Here is a 20529-nt window from a genome sequence, read left to right as displayed (position 1 = left end):
CAACGAAGGGGGCATATTTTATTTAAGGGCCAAAGTGGGGGTCCCAAGGGCCAGTGTGCCTGTACTTCCCCATTTTGGCCATTATTCTCCAGCCGCCCCACTTTGCAGAGAGCAGCTGCAACGCTATGGGGGCAAAGTTCATTTAAAATCCCCAGTGAGGCCCCGAGGGCACAGTCATGCCAGGGCCCCTTCCAACGATTCACAGCAGCGCCACACCAGCGCGGCCAGCTGCAACCTTTTGCGCAGAATTATTTTAGTGAGCCCCTGAGGGGGACAGAAGAGGCACTGTGGTGCCAGGCCTTATGTGATTCCCAGCTGCCCAGCACTTAGTGCCAGCTGCACCGTTTACGCTTGCGCAATGGCGCAATAGGATTTAGCTGCTAGGCAGCAGCCCTGACATTCTGGACACAGGGCGTTTGAGCCCTTTTGAGATGGCCAGTTGGCCAGGTGGATTGTGAGGTAAATAGGGTGCTAGGCCCTAATGTTAGTAACGCCTCTACGATGGTCTTTTTAGGAAGCTATGTGCTAAATGTGAGTTATGTGGTGCTAGGAAATATTATGAATGTACTATGTTTTATGCACCCTGGTTTGATACCTAAATGTAGTTTTATGTATGAGGTTATTTTGCCTAGTATGGTTTATGCTAGTGAGATTATGTTCTACTGAGATTATTTCCTAATGTGAGTTATACTTAGGAGGTTAGGGTCTAATGTGTTTAGACTAATGAGAAGACTGCATAATGTGTTTATGCTGGTGAGGTTGGCGCAGAATGTAATTCACGCCTATTGTAATACTGTGCATAATGTAGTTCATGTTACAGGCTGATACTAAGCACAGTGATTACCAGTGGTTACTGGTTGTACATTTATGATATGTTTTACTTTTACTACGTTCACTCTGTGATGGTTCTGACAGTGGTCCAATGGGCCCTGTCAGGTGTATATAATCCTTTGCAAATATGACCTAGTGCCAGGTGGCACCACGTATATTATGTGTTTACTACTCTAATGTGTTATGAGAATACAAAGGCTATCTTTTATATACCCTTGTGTGGAGTTCCTTTTGTGGTGTGCCTGGGATGTTGTGCTGTGGCGTGCGCAAATGCTTTACACATGGCCTCCGGGATAAGCCTGACTGCTCGTGCCAAGCTACCAAGGGGTTGAGCAGGGGTTATCTTTGGCGTGTATTCCCTTGCCCTGACTAGAGTGGTGGTTTCTGCCTGGCTTTGGTGCAAGCCTTAGCCAACCAGAAATCACATTTCTAACAACAACAATACATTAATATTTAGAAGCAACATGAAACATTTTATCTGATCCCAATCTGAGACTGAGAAAAAGAGCTTTTGCAGCAAAACAAAAAAAATCCAAAACAGTGTAGCAAAATTAAGATCTCATTTAATCTAGCATCAGGCCCCAGACGCTTTTTCCGACTTTGTGCTTTATAGTCCCTTGAGGGAATAGGGGCTAGAATCGAGATCACAGATGGCAAAGCATCTATCTGTCCACATTTCAAAGGACAGAGGCTCTATCTGCAGCCACAGTGAGGCAATGCTTAACCGGGCCACAGCAGTTGCCATAGAGATCAAATACCTATTTTGCCTCACAGCTCGGTTAGTCATTGACTCATCAAGCAGACCTAACAACAACATTTCATATGTATTTTTAATGACAAAATGACCTCGCACTGATGGCATTGGGAACTACCATAATCTATGGCAAAACAGGCTAGCTCCCTTTTTCTGCCCATATTGAACACGCCTGCTTTGGTATGTGAACATTTTCAGTGATGACTCTATGGCATGCATAGAACAGTGAAAGACAGCCTTCTTTCACCCAAGGTCTGGGAATATGAACAGGTTCATCTCTACTAGTTTGTAGAGAAAACTTATTTTATGATGTGTCTCAAAGTGCACTGAGGTCCAAGTCGCTATCTCCTGCAGTTCATGCACATTGCGATTGTAAATAATTAAGAGGACAAGAAGTATGCTGTTGTCAATTATTTGGAAACATTTTTGACGTTTAAAGATCAAGTTTAGTTTCTGTGGTCCATAAGCTGGCAGTGCTTGATGTATTGAGGGTAGCAGGTGCAGTTAAGGGAAAATAGCAATAGGATGTGATTAGACACAGACTCATAAGTTCAGTGAGTTCTAACTGTCCACGTGTTCTTTCCTACTTTAATTTGCCAACATTCGGAACCTTTTGAGAAGGTCAAGTTAAGGGGTTTGTGCAAGTTGGAACATTTCAACGTTCTAATAAACAACAAGTCACACAGTCCCTCCCTGCAGCGTTTGATCGAGCACACATTCATTTCAGATGCGGGTGATAAAAGCCTTCCACGATGAAACTAGATGACAAGAAACGTAATTCCATATTTTCAGTTGGCAAAAAACATGTTTTACCTCACACAAAATGATAAACATCCACTTCAAAAATCTGTGAGTAATCTGTATGTTTGAAAAGTTTGATACAAGTAGAGTTTTTGAACTCTATTTTAGATAGCTCTCAGTAGGCCCAGCTTTTTGTTGCTCGTTTTATTACCTTTAGAAGGTTAGAACACATTTTCAGTGTCAATATTTAGAATGTTAACCTGCAAATTTTTCACAGATGATTGCACCACATGTAGGGTCCTAAATAAACTGTCTCTAGGGCAACACAGCATAGGACCCGTTGATGAGATGCATTCCTTCAGCAGACACTCAAACCACTGATCTATCTTACTGAGACTGGAACATATCACGTACAATCTACACAAACATACATACTCAGTTGATGAAATCTAGTGAGCTCCATTACAAAGATTAGACCCTGGCATCTGCAGGTTACATACGCTGATTTAAGAAGCAGGAAAAGTAACTTATAGATCTGTGTTATTAAAGAATGGTTTTTGTTGTGCTCTTTAATTGTTTCCTCTAGGTTAACGTACACCCATTTCCATCTTCGTATTCACTGTCCATCCTTCCTGACCGCTTTTCTTCCTTTTAATCTTTGATTTGGAGAGGTTATTTATTTTTATCCGGGTAGTAGGTCAAATCTGACCCTAACCCTCAAATCATCCAATATTCTCTTTTTTTTTCTTTTTATTGAAGAGGATTTGCAAACACAATTTCATCATTACTTCATAGATGTATAACTTATGATATCTAACATATGCGGCGATTAAGGCTAATATATAATATAAAATACATCTTGAATCACAAAAGCAGTCTTATATGCTCCCAGCATGAAAAAAGAAAAAGAAAAATGAAAAGAGAACAAAAAAAAGGAGAGAAAAGGTTAACCACATATTGTTATCAATCCGGTCCTTCAAACAGCTTTATCTTTATCTATCTTATAATTAATTATACAGTGGCTGAATCGGCAATCCATCTTTTAAAAGGAGCCCAGATTACTCGACCCCGTTTTCGAGCAGCCCGGCCTTTACATTTATAGAGTACTTTTTCCAAATTATATATAGCCAGTAGACGGCCGATCCATGCTTGAAACCGTGGGGGATCTATATCTTTCCAATGAGTAGAAATTAGGAGTCTCATTACCGCGATTGCGATAAAAACAAATTTACTTGTATGATAACCACATTGTAAACTTTCATCGCATCCTTATAACATTAAATTAGCAGAGACTTTGATGGGATGCCCTTCTGCTGTTGTCAAAAAAGATTCCTTTTGTTTCATCACTGTATTCAATTGATCACAGCTATAGAACATGTGTATTGTATCTGCAGGTCCTTGCTTGCATCTAGGGCACTTATTGTCATCTCTTTTACCTCAACGATGTAATTTTTCAGGGGTAAAGATCATATAGTGTATAGTAATGTTGGGCTTTTAAATTCTCCACCAGAAAGATCTCCCTAGATAGATTCAAGGATCTGCATATATCAATATCACGGTCCCCAATCTTCATAGCCCATTTAGCCTCAACCGCTATCAGGTCATCTGGGAATGTATCCATTAAGGCTTTATATATATTCTTAATTCTAATAAACGGATTGGAGATAGTTTCGATTAAGGGTATCTTATGGAGCACTAATCCCTTTTTTGTAACTTTATTCAAATAGCTTACAACCTGATTATATTTAAAAAGCGAATTATCAGATAAGCGGTATTTTTGTTGAAGCTCCAAAAATGGCAATCTTCGTTCAGCAGTATATAAATCATCCACCATGAGTATTCCCTTTTCCTCCCATTGCCAAGCTGTTTTATCATACAACAATGGGGAGTAATTAGAAGATCGCCATAATGGAGTATATCTATTATATACAGGTATATTAAATAGAATCTGCATCTTTTTCCAAATCTTCCACAGTGCAAACATTATCTTGAATTATGTTTTCTTATAGTAGCTGGGCTCAATTTGCGTGGAAAGTATCCCTTGAGCAATATTACCTACGGCTAACTCATAAATTGAAGGTAGATCATTGTTCAAGTTATATTGCCTGCCCCTGCTGCCTGGCATAATTACATATGCCATTTGCTGTAGAAAACACGCATAGTAGTAGTACTTAATATTTGGGGCAGACCATCCTTGTTCCTGCGGTAATGTTAAAAATTTGAAAGATCAGTGAATTTTAGAATATTTCCAAGCAAAGGAGCAAAAGATGCTATCTTTTCTTTTTAAAAATTGTTCTTCAATAATGATTGGTATTGATCTAAATAAATATAGGATTTTCGGGAGCATAATCATTTTTAAGATGTTACATTGTCCTATCAGAGATAAGTGGAGTCTGTTCAACCGTTGGAGATCTGTGCTGATCTGATCACATATAGGTTGCATGTTTATTTTCCAGATGGTATCCATATCTCTAGTGATCTTAATACCTAGATAGGTTACTTCAGCTAATTTTCGAGGATCATTACACCCAGTGTTGATATTACATAAAATCTGTGTCTTGCCTGTGTTTAGAAGATAGCCTGATTTCCGGCCATACTCTTCTGCTAATTTCTGGATTTGAACTATCGCCTTGTCTGGTTCTGTTGTTATTATCGCCAGGTCATCGGCATATGCCAATATTTTTGGCTCACAGATGTTCCACTGGACTGGGGTGATAGTCTGGTCCTGGAGAATTTGCTCGATGAAGATATCGATATAGATAGCAAAGAGTATCGGCGAGCAGGGACACCCCTGCCTCGTCCCTCTCACAATTGTTATTGAAGCAGACTCTTCCCAAATAATATTCAGTTTGGCATATGGCCGATGATACATGGCCTATATAGCTGTTACAATACCAACACCAAAGCCCATTGGTGACATGGTTGTCCATAAGTATTGCCATGCAACACGGTCGAAAGTTTTCTCTGCGTCTAGGAGGATCATAGCCATCTTCTCCCCAGCTGCCTCAGTGATGTCCAACAAAGCTATCATAAGTCTAATAGGATCAGTAGTGCTTTTTGTTGGTATAAAACCATGTTGCCAAGGAGAAACAAGATGAGCTATGATCCTCCCTGGGCGGATAACTAAGATTTTTTAATACAATTTCGTATCCGTGTTTATTAGAGAAATAGGCCTATATGAGGCAGGATTAATTGCAGGTTTCCCATTCATTAAAAACACAACTATATCTGCCCTTTCCCAGGACTCTGGGGGAACCCCATTATATTGTTTCCCTAAGGAACAGATCTAATAATATAGGAGTTATTTCCCTTTGAATCGCTTTATATAACTCCAAGGGAATCCTATCTGATCCTGTCGCCTTCCCTATAGCCATTGCTTGCAAAGCACCGAGTACCTCGGCTTCAGTTATTTCCTTATCTAACTCTTCCCTCATTTCTGCGGTAAGTCTACGATGGCTACCTAAGATACACTCGGTATCGCTATCTAGCATGGGTTCTGTATCCCCTTGCTTATATAGATCTTGATAGAATTTCTCAAATACTTTTATAATATCTTTGCTTGTTGTGAAGGAAGCCCCATCACTGCTCTTAATTTCTGTTATATTATTTTTAGCGGCTTACTGTTTTATCTGTAGAGCCAGGACTTTCCTGATAGATTCCCCATACTCGTATACTTCGGATTTATATGTCTGGTTTATAGCTGCTCCCTTCTTAATATAATAGTTGTTAATTTCAGCTTTCGTAATTGCGATATTATTTATTTATTTATTTATTTTGAAAGTTTTATATAGCGCGAACAAGATCTTCGCAGATATCAGAGCGCTTTACAGAGGGGGGGGAGCATGTATACGCAGATACATCAATCATGTTAAAGGTACATTGAGGTGATAACATAAAACAATCAATAGGTCAATTTCAGAATCGAAATAACAATACAAAGTGTTCAACAAGTAGTACAGATGAGTATCAAGTCTTTGTAGTTTATCTCCAGTAGTCGTTCAAGTGTATTTAGCCATGAGGATCGCTTTTACTTCTTTCTTGAAAAGTATAGTAGAGGTGATGAGCCTGGTTTCAGGGGGGAGCGAGTTCCAAATCCTGGGAGCCATTCCTGAGAAGGAGCGTTTATAGGTTTTTTCCTTGCGGAATCTTTTAGGCTTTAGCAAAAGATTATTTGTACCTCTAGTGTTTCTGGAGGCTCCTGAAATCGTCAGCTTCTGAGCAAGGTATGTAGGTGAGCTCAGGTGGACAGCCTTGTGCGTCAGACAAGCGATTTTCAGGTGTATTCTGGCTTCAAACGGCAGCCAATTCAGGGATTTGAAGTCAGGGGAAATGTGTGAGTGTTTTTTTGATCCAGTGATAAGTCTCGCTGCGGCGTTTAGCGAGGCTCTGATGGGTGCCGTAGTGGCTAGGGGGAGACCGCAGAGCGCGGTGCTGCCGTATTCTATTCGAGGTATGACTAGCGATTGTACCGCAGTTTGGAAGTCTTTGGTTGGAAGGAAAGGTTTAAGTTTCCTAAGGGTGTTGATTTGGTAGTTCGCTCCCTTAGTTGCTTTGTTGATGTGTTCCTGCATGCTGAGATTGGTGTCAAGTGTTATGCCCAAAGATTTTGCTGAGTCCACGATGGTGGGTTGGATATTGAGTGCCGTTAGGTCTTTAAGCCACATTTGTGCGGTAGTGCTCTTCGCGGGTGGTGAGATCAGAAGGAACTCCGTTTTAAGGGCATTGAGTTTCAGATGATTGGCGGCCAACCACGATTGGGTGCTTCTGATCGTTGAGTTCAAGAGCGTGATGTCTTTGGGTGATTGTAGTTTGAGATAGAGTTGAGTGTCGTCAGCATACATGTGGAAGTGTACATTTGATTCTTGCAGCAAGGTGGTGAGAGGTTCCATAACTAGGTTGAACAAGGTTGGGGATAGGGAGGATCCTTGTGGTACGCCTAGCGATACAGGTCTTGGTGCAGACATCAAGTTGTTGCTCTTGAATTTCTGCGACCTGTTATGCAAAAAGGACGTGAACCATTTGAGCACAGTTCCAGATAGGCCCATTCTCGTGTTTAGTAGTTCGATTAAGCTCTCATGTTTGACAGTGTCAAATGCAGAGGAGAGATCAAGGAGGATGAGGAGGCAAGTATCGTTATGATCTAGGATTTGGAGGGCGTCGTCGATTATGTGAGTCATAGCAGTTTCAGTACTGTGATTTGCTCGGAAGCCTGATTGATGAGAGTTGAGGAGATCAAACTGAGTAATGTGTTTAGTTAATTGTGTTTGTGCGCATTTTTCCAACAGTTTGGCAAGAGTCGGAATGTTGGTAATGGGACGGTAGTTGTTTAGGTCAGAGGGGTCAGCTGTAGGTTTCTTTAGCAAAGGTGTGACTTGACCAACTTTGAGGGAGTCGGGAATGATCCCTTGTTGAAGTGAGCTGTTAATGATTTTGGTCCAGAGTGGAAGGAGCGACGGGGTAAGGACTTTGACAGCGTTGGCAGGAAGGGGGTCCGTGAGGTGATTGGATGGTTTCAGAGTGCTGAGCAGTTTGCCAATTTCTTCCTCTGTGTAGGTGAGAAAGGTTGACCAGGTGGCATTGTTTTTTGGTGTCGTGGGTGCTATGCGTTGGTGTTTGGGATAGAGGCTTGCGTCTATGAGGAGGTCATTCTTTATGTTGTCAGTTTTTTGGTTAAAGAAGGAGGCGAAGTCCTCACAGGAGGGAGCTTCGCACACAGTGTTGAGATGTTGGGGTTGTTCTTTGGATTGTGTTCGGATAAGCTCAAACAGCTTTCTCGGACGATTTTTGGCTTGGTCAAGCTGACGGCTGAAGAAGTCTGATTTTGATCGTTTAATTTTCCTGAAGTAGGCGTTTCTCCTTTTCTTCAGGTTTTTTAGGTTCAGTGCGGAGGGAGCTGATCTCCAGGTGCGCTCTGCCATTCGCATGGCGCGTCTATCGTCATTGAGACTCCCGTCGTACCAGGGATTGGACATTTTTGTGGTGGCTTTTTTTAGTTGCAAGGGTGCGACTTCATTAATTATTGAGGTCATAGTGTTAAGATAGTGATCAGTCAAGGATTGGACATCTTTAACGCCAGCAGGAGGAAGTAGTAAGTTGCAGCTTTTGGGGGGCAGAGAGTTTGAGATTAGCTTTTTCATGTCTCTTTTCCAGACTTTGGGCCTGGCGGGTTGAACGGGGTTAAATTTAACTTTTTCATTGATGAAGAATGTGATGGTATGATGGTCCGACCAATCACAGGGATGGATTGATTCGAGTTTGATAGTGGCCTCTTTGGAGATGATGAGGTCGAGGATAGAGCCTTTCTTGTGTGTTGGAACGTTGCAAATTTGAGTGAGGTCAAGGGCGTTAAGGAAGTTCTTCAGACCTTTTACCACCGCATCATTATGATCGTTCCAGTGGAGGTTGAAGTCACCAAGGTATATTTGTGTGAGTTGTCGCCCGGAGTTGGCTGAGATCATGTCCATGATTTGTTGGGAGAAGGTAAGGTTGTCACCGGGTGGATGGTAAATGCCGTGCAGAGTGCAGATCGGTTTGTCCTCACTGTGAATATCGAGGCAGATATATTCACAGGAAGTTGGGGAGGGTAGGGAAGGAGAAGTTACTTTCAAGACAGAGAGGTTGTTCCTGTATATACATGCGATCCCGCCACCTTTTTTATTGCCAGACCTGTCAAGTCTAGTGATGTGGTAGTTGGGGGGGACCAGAATGTCCATTATCGGTGTAGAAGATTCTGTTAACCATGTTTCAGTCATGATGATTAAGTCAAGATCCCATTTTAGGATGAGATCGGCGATAGCGGCGGAGTGTCTAACGGCTGATCTGCAGTTGAGGAGAGTGCATTTGAGACGGGGTGTGTCGAGGGTGGAAGGGTGTTCTAGAGCGAGGGGGAATTTACTCAGGTTACTATGGATAGCGATTCTGTTGTTCAGCGTGGGGGGTCTAAGGGGATTAGATTGAATCGTGGGAATGGCAGTGAGAGTGTCGGGTGTGTTGCTATGGGGGGCTGGGTCATAGGAGCGGAGGAGGGTGATTGTGTCTAGGTCCGAGAGAGGGTTGCAGGAGCGATGGGGGCGGTTTTCACGATTGTGAACAGGGATTGAGGTCCAGTGCGGTGGTGGTCGAGTGCGAGAGTTCACCGCCCGGATGGAGGACCAGTTGGGAGCGGAGATGATGGAGGAGGCGCGTGCGCGGTGTCTGGGATGTGTGCTGAGTATTTGTTTGATGATGTGGACGTCCTGTTTGATCTGGTGGAGGGTGTCGGGTGAGGGGTGACTGGAGCGTGATAGACAGAGTAGTTGTTGTTTGATGATGTCCATGTCTTCTTTGAGCTGGAGGAGAGAGGCCGTAATGTGGTCCCCTGTGGGAAATGTGTTGGAGGTGGGGATGGAAGGCTCGGTCGTGGGTGACAAAGGGGAGAGGTTGGTAGTGTGGATGAGAGTATTGGTGGTAGGCGTGGAGTGTAGGGTGGAGGATGGGCGTTTATTAGTGGTGAGGGGGGTGGAGGTTGGGTAGTGGGGGGTGAGACTGGGGGGCGTAGTGGGATTGTAGATGGTACTTTTTTGAAAGGGTGGAGTAGAGTTGATGGAGGTGGTGTGTTCTATGTGATTGGTTAATGGTTGGAAGTGGGGGCTGAGAATGGGGGGGGATAAAGGGTGGGGTTTGCATTTGTGTGTGTCAGTTCGATGTTGATCGAGGATAGACTGGTTGCGGGTGGGAGCTGTGGTATCAGGGGTGTGAGGAATGAGGATGAGAGGAACGGGGATGGGGGCTGGTGTGTGGGGGGAAGGGGTGGGGTAGTTGTTGTAAGCGGGGGCGAGATCTATGTCTGTGCTTGAGGGATGTGAAGTAGCTACGGTAGGTGGGTGAGTGACAAAGGTACCGTGAGTAAATGGGTGGTGCATGTCGTTTTGGGTGGGAGCTGTGGTGTCAAGGGTGGGAAAGGGGATGGGGGCTGGTGTGTGAGGGGAAGGGGTGGGGAGGTTGGTGTAAGAGGGGGAGTGAACTGTGTCTGTGCTCGACGGGAGTGAGGTAGTTACGGTAGGTGAATGAGTGACTAGGGTGTCAGGCGTAGAGGAGAGGTGCAAGTCGTTTTGGGGCTGGGCTAGGTTCGAATGAATGTGGTTTGAGGCTGTGGTGTCAGGGGTGACAGGGATGGGTGAGGTATGAGAGGCTGACCAGGTGAGGTTATAGGGGGGGAGGGTGTGCCGTTAGAATGTGTGGGTGAGGGATCTATGTCTGTAAGTGTGGAGTGAGAGGTAGCTACATTAGGTGGGTGAATGTCTAGAGTGCCGGGGGTGGAGGGAAGGTGCGTGCCGTTTTGGGGTTGAGCTAGGTTAGGAGGGTTGTGATTGGGGGCTATGGATTCAGGGGTGATATGCCTGAGGGTGCTATGAGTGGGGGGCTGATGACTGGCGAGGTATTGTTTGAAAGTGGGGAACAGGTTGTCTAGTAGTTCCAGGTTCTTGTCTGTGGATTGAATTAGGATAATCCCGTTATTGTAAATAGTGATGGTTGTTCTGCCCGGGAAGAGTTGGGATGGGGTGATGGTGAGTTTTTGGCCATGCGCGAAATTCCTGGCGGTGGAGACGGTGAGTAAGGTGCGGAACGTGTTTCTCCATTGGGCTCTGCGTGTGGTGTGGAAGATAATATCAATGTTCAGTGAACCATTGACTGGTGAGAAGTAGGTGTCTGCACAAGGCGTTTCAGGGTGGGACCTCAGGAAGTTGTGTTTAAAGCGTTTAGCGGCTTTTTTAGTGAGTGAGGGTGGGTAGTTGATTCTATATGTGTGTTTGCCGACGGGTTCCATGATGGGAGGACAGACTAGGATGGTGTAGTGTAGGGGGGAAGGGTGCGCTGTCCTAACCAGTTGCGTGGGCCTAAAGTGACACTAGTGAGTGCACAATAATGCTATACGCAGTATACAAGGTATACAAAGGCAGACAATAGTAGTGATATAGTGGGAAGTGACACTAGTGAGCTGGCACAGTATTTGAGGTAGTAATCGGTACATACAAGATTAACTGACAGGGTATTTGAGGTAGTAATCGGTGACAAGTCTGTGTGGGGTATTCAACAGTACATTTTTAAACCAATGCAGAACAAGTATCAGTATAATACTGACAAAAATACTAGCAGTTAACACTGTGAAAACCATAAAAGTATCTAATCTAGGTGACACTAGTGAGTAGTCAAAAATATGTAAGGTACATAATACTAGAATATAACACTGTGCAAACCATAACATATATAATCTAGGTGTCACTAGTGAGTAGTCAAAAAATATGTAAGGTACAAAATACTAGAATATAACACTGTGCAAACCATAACATATATAATCTAGGTGACAGTAGTGAGTAGTCTAAATCTAAAATATGTAAGGTACAGGAGTCCGTGACAGAATACCATTGCACACATAATTATGAGAACCAACAAGTGACATTAGTGCGCAGCAGCGAGAAATGTATGAGGCATAAAATATGAAAATATGAAAATATGAACAGTAGAACTGAGAAAAAGTTCACACACGGATAAAATGACAGAGATTAAATGACACAGCATATGAAAATATGAAAAATAGAGCTGAGAAAATACACACATAGATAAAATGACAGATATTAACTGACACAGCAAGTGGCATTAGCGAGCAGCAAAGGAAAGAAAGACTATATGAGGTAGTAAGCGGTGCATTACCGGTGAAAATAAAGTGGGATGTGCAAGATACAGTTAGAGTTATAGAATATAGAATATAGTGCTACTGTACGAGGCAATAATATATGGGTAGCAATCGATGCAGAAAAGTGATGCGTGCAGGATACAAAAGTGAGGTGTGTTGGCTACAATCAGGAATATAATAATAATAAATCCGGCGTAAGAAACGTCCAGCTGTGTAATTGTGCAGAAGTAGTCTGAGAGTCTAAGAGGCCTTAGGTCTTTAGGTCGATGGTAGGAATTATGACGAATTGTTTATTCTACATTTTCTTGTTTACCCCTGACTGCCCCGGTGTATTTATTTTTTAGTTCTGCCAATTTGGCCATCAATGTATTAATTTCCTGTTTTTCTTGTTTCCTGGTCCTCCCTACAAAGCTAATTGTCTCCCCCCGGAGCCCAGCTTTAAAACTATCCCAAACTATATTACGTGAAAACCTATATTGATTATCTTCATAGTAGTTAATAGTCCATTTTTTAATATGCTGTATATACCTTTTGTTATGCAATAGTGACCTATCAAATGTCCATCTCACCTTCGGATATTGCAAGTTTGGAAGTATTAAACTTAAAGTTAGAAGGTTATGGTCTGAAAGCGTTTTCTGGAGTTTTTTATTTCAACACATGAGATAAGGGGGGGTGATACAAAAAAGTAGTCAAGTCTATAGAAATTCCTATGGGGGTTTGAATAATAAGTGTACCCAGGGTCTGTTGGATGTTGAACTCCCCAGACATGATATAGATCATAGCTAAGTTGGATGGCAGAGAGAGCACAGTGTACTCAGGGTTTTCTACCTTGATGTCTTTGAGTACTATCAAACCTTTTCTCATAATTAATATTGAAGTCTCCACAGAATATAAACGGACCTGGCCATGACGCTGCCTCAATTTCTAAATTGTTTAAAGTCTGGGGATCGTCCTCATTTGGGCCGTAAATGGTACAGATAGTAAGGATGTATGACGTTACCACGCATACCATTACCACGCATACCATTACAACGCGGTATTTACAACGCATAGCGCTTTGAGGTGCTGGATAGTGGTAAGTATAATTTTATATTCCAACTCCAGTCCCCGTGGACACTAGGGAAGGTGTTGGATATAAAATTAAACTTATTCCCTATCCTAGAGCGCCCCCCAGCGCAATGCGTTGTAATGGTATGCGTGGTAATGCCTGCGTTGTAAGTGTAGTGCGTGGTAAAAAATGCGTGGTAAACGTTGTATACCAGATAGTAACCCCCATGGAAAGCTGGGCCATTGACCACCTTCCTGACTTATCCCCCTGTGTCTGTATGGGCATCCCCAGCCTATTTTTGATATGGATCGCTGTTCCTCTAATAGTCGAAGTCTGAGTAGAACATATCGCGAGGTTATAGCCTCTTATAGCCAATGTGTCCCGACTCCGCCATGGGATATGTGTTTCCTGTTGACAAATTATATCAGGATTCATATTCCTTAGCACCTCAGCAACATTTCTGCGTTTATGTCTACCGTTGGGACCCCCTAATGAACAGATAGTAATTTTAGCCATTTGATATATTGAATTTTCGCTGCTTTAATCGCCACTGTTTTTTAATACAAGCTATTTTATACTCATTTATGCAAACATCCTCTTCTTTCTTTTTTCTTTTTTCTCCCAGCCCCCACCCACCCCCACTTTTCATCCCCCATCCCTCACCAGTGCCCCTTCCCTCCCCCTTACACCACCCTGGAGTCCCCACCCACCGCACCCTTCTCTTACAAAAAGGCATAAAGACTAGTGGTAGTCTACTGCGATGGTCACTCCTCTCTGACTAAGATAAATTAAGTTAAAGGACAGCGAGGAAGTGAAGAAGTACGTAAAGTAAAGTAAAGTTGAAAGGCTAATGCTGCATATATATCAGGGGGAAAAGAAAAGCACATTCGAAAAATATGGGAAACGTGCCTTGCTGCATTTCGTTGCACACAATATTAGTAAATCTTTCCAGAGCTTTGTGACAAAGCCAGTAAGCCATACTGCCAGATATTTAACTGCAATGAGAACAATGTAAAGGGATACATTTTCTGACTCATGATGTAGAATTTACTATTGTAAATTACCTTTTGTGAACCCAAGTAAAATTTGGGAGTGTAAAATGGTTTGTGAATCAGACCTCTAAAGGTCTTCACCTTGAGCACCTTTTTGCTGCTACACACTTTAATTATACAGCTGTTACGTGAACAAATACTTACCTTTGTGAGATCGAGTTCAGATAGACAACTGGAATTGCATTTTTCTCTGGCTGTACCTGCTGTATCTGAATTCTGAGACTTGCTTATAAGGGGAACCAATTAAACTAATCAAAAGGAGCTTGATGTCTGATCTTCCTCTGACATCACCTGAGTTATACTTTCATGGCACAACCTAGACTGGTTGTTGATCCCAACCTCATGAAAGAACCATAATGACAGTTAGAATGTGTCCAGAAAAGGCCTAATCTTCAGGAATTGCTATAAAACCAATATATCAGGGGCTTATAAAGTGCAGCTACTCACCTGTGGGGGTTCCAAGGCATTGGGGAAGTGGGGCTGCTGGTTTGACTTGGTAGAGGATCATTCAAAGAGCCAGGTCTTGAGGTCCTTCTTGAATTGGGTCGGTGATGCTGATTGGCTGAGGTACAGGGGCAGGGTGTTCCAGGTCTTGGCGGCGAGGTAGGAGAATGATCTTCCTCTGGTTTTGGTCTTGTGAATCCTAGGGATGGCGGCGAGGGTGAGTTGGGAGGATCAGAGTTGTCTGGTGGGTACGTGGAATGTGAGACGGTTGGTTTAGGTATGCTGGTCCTTCATTGTGTAGGGCTTGCAGGTGTGAGTGAGGAGCTTAAAAGTGACTCTCTTGTAGACTGGTAGCCAGTGGAGTTGTCGAATGTGTTGCATGATGTGGCTGTGGCGGGGAATGTCGAGGACCAGTCTGGTTGCAGCATTTTGGATGTTCTGTAGTTTCTTGGTGATGCAGGAGTAAAGTGAATTGCCGTAGTTGAGTCTGCAGTGATGAGTGCGTGGGTGTTCGTCCTTTTGGATTCTGTGGGGATCCATTTGGGACTCGATCGATTTGGCAGTTCATTGTGAGCAAAGAGCCCAGTATAATGCACAGGTTGTGTGCGTGGTCCATCGCGGTGGGTTGAGCACCCAGAGTGACTTGCCACCAGGTGTCGTCCCAGGTTGACATGGTGGGTCCGAGTAGAGCTTGAGGCAGCTTCTTTCATCCAAGTAGTGACAGACTGCATTCCACGGTGAAAGTTGGTTCTGGCGGTTGAGTGTTCGTTGGTGAGGGATAGGATCAGCTGGATGTCGTGGCATAGGAGATGATGTTAAGTCAGTGGCCTCTGATGATGGCTGCGAGGGGGGCCATGTAGACATTGAAGAGTGTTGGGCCCAGGGAGGAACCTGGGGGACTCCACAGCTGTTCTCCTAGGGTTCTGGGAGGAACAGTGGTGGTCTGACTCACTGAATCCAGCCGGTGATTAAGGAGTGGATTCAGTCCAGGGCATTGGCTCGGATGGCGTTGTTGTGGAGTCTGGTGATCAGGGTGAGGTGAGAGAAGGTGTTGTAGGTGGCCAAGCGGCCTAGTAGGATGAGGGCTGTGATTTCACCCAGGTCTAGGAGGGAGCAGATATTGTGTGTGGAGGCGAGGAGTGAGGTCTCTGTGCTGTGGTTGCTTTGGAAGCCAGATTGGGAGGTGTCCAGGACATGGTTTGCTTCAATGAAATCGGAGAGCTGGGCATTGATGGCCTTCTCCATGACCTTGGTTGCGAATGGGAGGCGCAACATCGGTCTGAAGTTCTTGAGCTCTTTCGGGTCTGTGGATGACTTCTTGAGCAGGTGGTTGATCTCAGTGTGTTCCCAGTCATTGGTGCAGGTGGCTGTTTCGAATGAGCAGTTGATGGTGCAGCCCAGCAGGGGGGCGACGGCGGTGGCTGCTCTGAGGAAGATGTGGTGGGTGCATGGGTCCATCGGGGCTCCTGAGTGGATGCTCTTCGTGGTCTTGAGCATGTCCTCTGTAATGAGCGGAGTCCAGCAGCACGTGATCTGTTGAGGGGCGGCCTGGTTATGTGCGATGGTGGCTGGCATGGTGACCAAGTTTAGGGTGTCGAAGCTGTCATAGATCTTCCTGATCTGTTGGTGTAAGAAGTGGCTGAGTTTGTTGCAGAGGTCTTGAGTGGGTGGAACCTCTGTGGCCTTTTAAGTGAGCCTGGTGAACTCCTTACGTATGGCAAAGAGTTCTATGCTGTTGTGTGCATTGACATTAATTTTGTCTTGGAGGGCTGGATTTTTTGTGGTTTTCACGATGAGGTGGTGTGTTTTGAAGGTTGCGTGAGTTTCTGGGGTTTTGCTGCTCCTCCATATCTTCTCGATATGTCTGTGGGTGCATCTGGACTCTTGGAGGGTGGGGGTGAACCAGCTGGCCGCCTTGGAGCATTTTTTGCCTGGTCTTCTCATAGGAGATGCCAGGGTCTTGGTGCAGTTGGAGATCCATTGTTGAAGTCTGCGGGCTGCGGAGTTGGCGTCTGTGGGTGTTGGTGGAGTGGTTGTGCTGAGGGAGTTGATGGGGAGTTGATGAGGAGTTCCTTGTTGGCTTGATTCAGCTGCAGCTGAGGGAGCAAAGATGGTGGTGGTATACGGTTGGTGTGTGGAAGGCAAGGTGTATGCAGTGATGGTTGGTCCAGGAGAGTTTGGTGGTATTATTGTAAGTGATGTTCCCACTAGCGGAGTAGACGGAGTCGAGTGTTTGTCTGACTCTGTGGGTTGATGCAGTGACTAGTCTGATGTTGGCAAGGTTCTCCAGAAAAGAGGCGGTGTTCTGGTCACTGGGGTTTGCCAGGTGGAAGTTGAGGTCTCTGAGTTGGATACAGTCGGTGGATGCGAGCACCTGGGGTTCGATGAAGTCTATGATGAAGTTGGTGAAGGGTGGTTTATTGGCCTGGAGACAAGGGTGCCACAGAGGGTGGCATTGGGGTTGGTCTGGAAGTGGAAGTGTTCCATGGTCATTGTTGGGTCATAAGTGTGTGTGGTTAGTCAGAGTGTGCTTTTGTGGACAATGGGGATGGCTTCTCCAGGGCAGTCCGGGCAATCCTTGCTGGTGATTTTGTAGCCGTGGGGGATGGTGATATTGATGTCTGGTCCCGAGCAGGGGTTGGTCCAGGTTTTTATGAAGAAAGTGATGTCAGGAGAGGTGGCGTTGAGGTGGTCATTGATTACTGTGGTGTGTTTATGGAAGGACTGCATGTTGAGTAGGATGCAGTTGAGGAAGACAGGTGTGCTGTCGGTCAGCTGGGTGGTGGGGGAGCTGGCATGATGGCATGGCGAAGGTGCGGATACAGTTCCGGCAGGCGAAGTGCCCAAGGGTCGTCTTTGGTGATGCTAGATGGGAGGCCGCATGTCGTCCCGGGTTGAGGACAAGGAAGGTCATTGCTTCATAGCAGTGGGGGGATTCAAGCGGCAGGGTCCCTGGCACTAGTCATGGTCCAGGTGCAGACGGGGGCAGACGGGCTTGCCTTTGGCACACCCACTGTGCGGCGGCACAGTGGCTGCCATTAAGTACTGCTGTGGGTTCTGTATAGCCCATTCAGAAACCCTAGCACATGTACTGTTCATATGTCCAGCCTATAAAGCTCCACGCCAGAAATGGATAAAACCTATCTGCATTCAAAAAGGCATCCATAGTGGTACTGAGGCATTAAGGATTGTAAGAACAAACTGTTCCGATAGCATGGTTGTTGCACTTGCAAAGTTTTTAAAATGGATGTGGTCCTTACGCAGAGATAAAATGAAGCAAAAATGAAATGCAGCATTTTAACCCCCTCTGTTTTTATTGGAAGCAACTGTCTTTTAACTTTATAACAATTTTAAATGGGTTACTTTAGATTTTAAGAGATAACATATTTATTATTTTAAAATAATTCTGTTTGTACCACCCTGTCTAAAGAACGATCAAATAATCAATTCAGGTTTCATTACTGGTTGTTAGGACATCTGGATATAAGTATGAAGTGTTTTATGATTTAATTGATTGTATTTTATTGTAATGTCTTTTATGACTTGTGTCGCAATAAAGACTTATTGACTGACTGACTGCCTGCTGTGCGTGGCTAAGCATAGTACCAAAACCCACTCTATGGCCCATATGTACAAAACTTCAATTTTGCATTTCCTAAATAGCGAATCTTAAGAAATCGCTATTTAGGAAATGCAACATGGGAATATTTTATTTAAGTTTAAATATTGACAGAAAGGATCTTAAAACATAATTCAAGGACTTAAACGAATAGTTATGATAAATGAAACAACTTGCCATTGTTAGATTTGTTATAACTATTACAAAAAATAAGTTATAGAACTTTCTTTTCTGTAAGCTAACATCCAGCCTTCAAGCTACCTCTGTGGATTGATCAGCCTCTGCCAGGCTGAGCCAAGCTGTCCTAATGAGGTCTGAAGTGGCCTGCTAGAGAGACAAAGGATTTCCTGTGGGAGGAGAACTGAAGCTGCAGAAGGTAGGATGGGGTGGAGTAACCAAACTGGTCTTCAACGAGGAAATAAAACTTTATGACAGCACAGTATAGGCCCACTCCCACATACTGCACCCCTAGCCACTCAGGAGCTCCTGTATATGGATTAGTTAAGGGGCTGGAAAGGGAGCACTAGAGAATCGTATCCACACCAGTGGGTTGGCTTTGCCACATCTAACTCTAGAAAGGTTAGTGCTTTATGGGGCAAGAATATGCCATACTTTGGAGGAAGTGGTCATACACCTGTGTGCCACCCTGCATCCCATTGGTCAGGAGTGCCCCCCTGATTGACTCACAGGAACACTGAAAAGTATGGAAGAGGTGAATCGCAACTCACTTCTACTGCATGAAACAACAAGAATATGAAAGACTTCCCTGATGGAACCCTGATCTTCACCCAAAGGATTAAACTCTGAAGAACTTCACCTGCTGTACAATCTTGAAAAAGAGCCCAAATTACTTTACCTGTCTTCAGAAGGACTAAGTAGTGGGCTCCCTGACAGAAACAGGTTAAAATAGCGACACCTAAATCATTTCCATCAAGAAGAACCCAACTGGACTGCGTCCAGGAAACGTTTGAGAATTTGGGCAGGTGCATTGTGGAAAACATAGTCCCAGCATCCCAAGGACCATCTCAGAGCTTCTAGACACTTGAATTGGTGTTTGGACACTTTAAACCTACAAAATGAACTTAACAAGAAATTCCAGAGGTTTAGAGCAACTTTTGGAAAAAGTTCCATAAGTTGACCAGGTGCATTGTGGGAGTTGTTGTCCAAGACCCCAAGAGGCAAACCAGATCATCTGAATCACTTTCCTGCATCAAAAACCCTCCTGGAAGTAAGTGTAAAAGTGCTACATCGTAGGTGGCCTGAACTCTGGACTTTGTCCCAGGCCAGCGTGACATTTTTTTAACCTTTTGAGTGCCATTTGCTTCTAAGTGCTAGTTTTACTTTTAATCTTTAAAACACCATATCTCTGGTTTGTCATTTCGTTGTCTATTTGTTTATAAAAACACAATCTATTTTTATAAATTGGTGTTGGATTTTAATTGTGTGCTGTGTCTTACTTATTTAATGTATTGGTGTTTTTATATGCTTTCTACACCAGGTTTTTAAGTTAAGCCTGCTTGCTTGTTGCCAGCTACCAAGGGATGAGCAGGGGAATAATTTATTGAGATCTTTACTGAACCATTAATTGTGTTTGTGGCCTTATTACTAGAGGGAGGTCCTTACTTATCAGTATTAATTTACGACTTTCCAACAGTAATCATCAAACTGGATTTGGTGGTAATAGCATTTCCTAAGTGCCCATTTCGAATTTAAAATATGCTTTGTACATTTGCTTAGGAAATTGCAAATAGGAAATCCCTATTTGCGATCTCCTATTTTGGCAAAAGCAAAATGCAATTTTTATGGGGTAGAAATCAAAATTTGCAACCGCAATTCTGCTTTTGTACATTTTGTACAGACTATTTAGCATTTCTTAACAACTCAAAATAGTGATTTAGTCCATGAAGAAATGCTATATGGCTTTGTACCTATGGGCCTAAATGTAAATTGAAAGTGAACATCATCTTGATCAAATTGGGTACATGTTGCCTGAAATGGACGTCTAAGACCCTTAAATACAGTGTAATTTGCCTGATCATGAACACTAGCTCGATATGAACAATGGTTGAACCTCACATCTCAAAATTAAGTTATAAGATCATCATGATTTACAAACTGAGCCACCCACGGAAAAAAAATGTATTTGCATTGAAAAGTAGACAAGCAATATTTCCTAATGATTACAGTTCCAAATTCACAGCCAACAAAACTATGGCTATGAGATTAATAAACTGGCCATGTGATGGTCTGGGCTGCCTTTCATGCCATGCTGACTTAGGTCTCAAATCTATGTGTTGTGAGACTTCAGTCTACTTCTGCTGATTATAGTGTGCTACTGATTCATGTCAGTCACACGGAAAACTTTGC

This window comes from Lissotriton vulgaris, chromosome 8 (assembly GCF_964263255.1).
Source record: "Lissotriton vulgaris chromosome 8, aLisVul1.2, whole genome shotgun sequence".
Lineage (NCBI taxonomy): Eukaryota > Metazoa > Chordata > Amphibia > Caudata > Salamandridae > Lissotriton > Lissotriton vulgaris.
Note: the sequence above shows the minus strand (reverse complement) of the source record.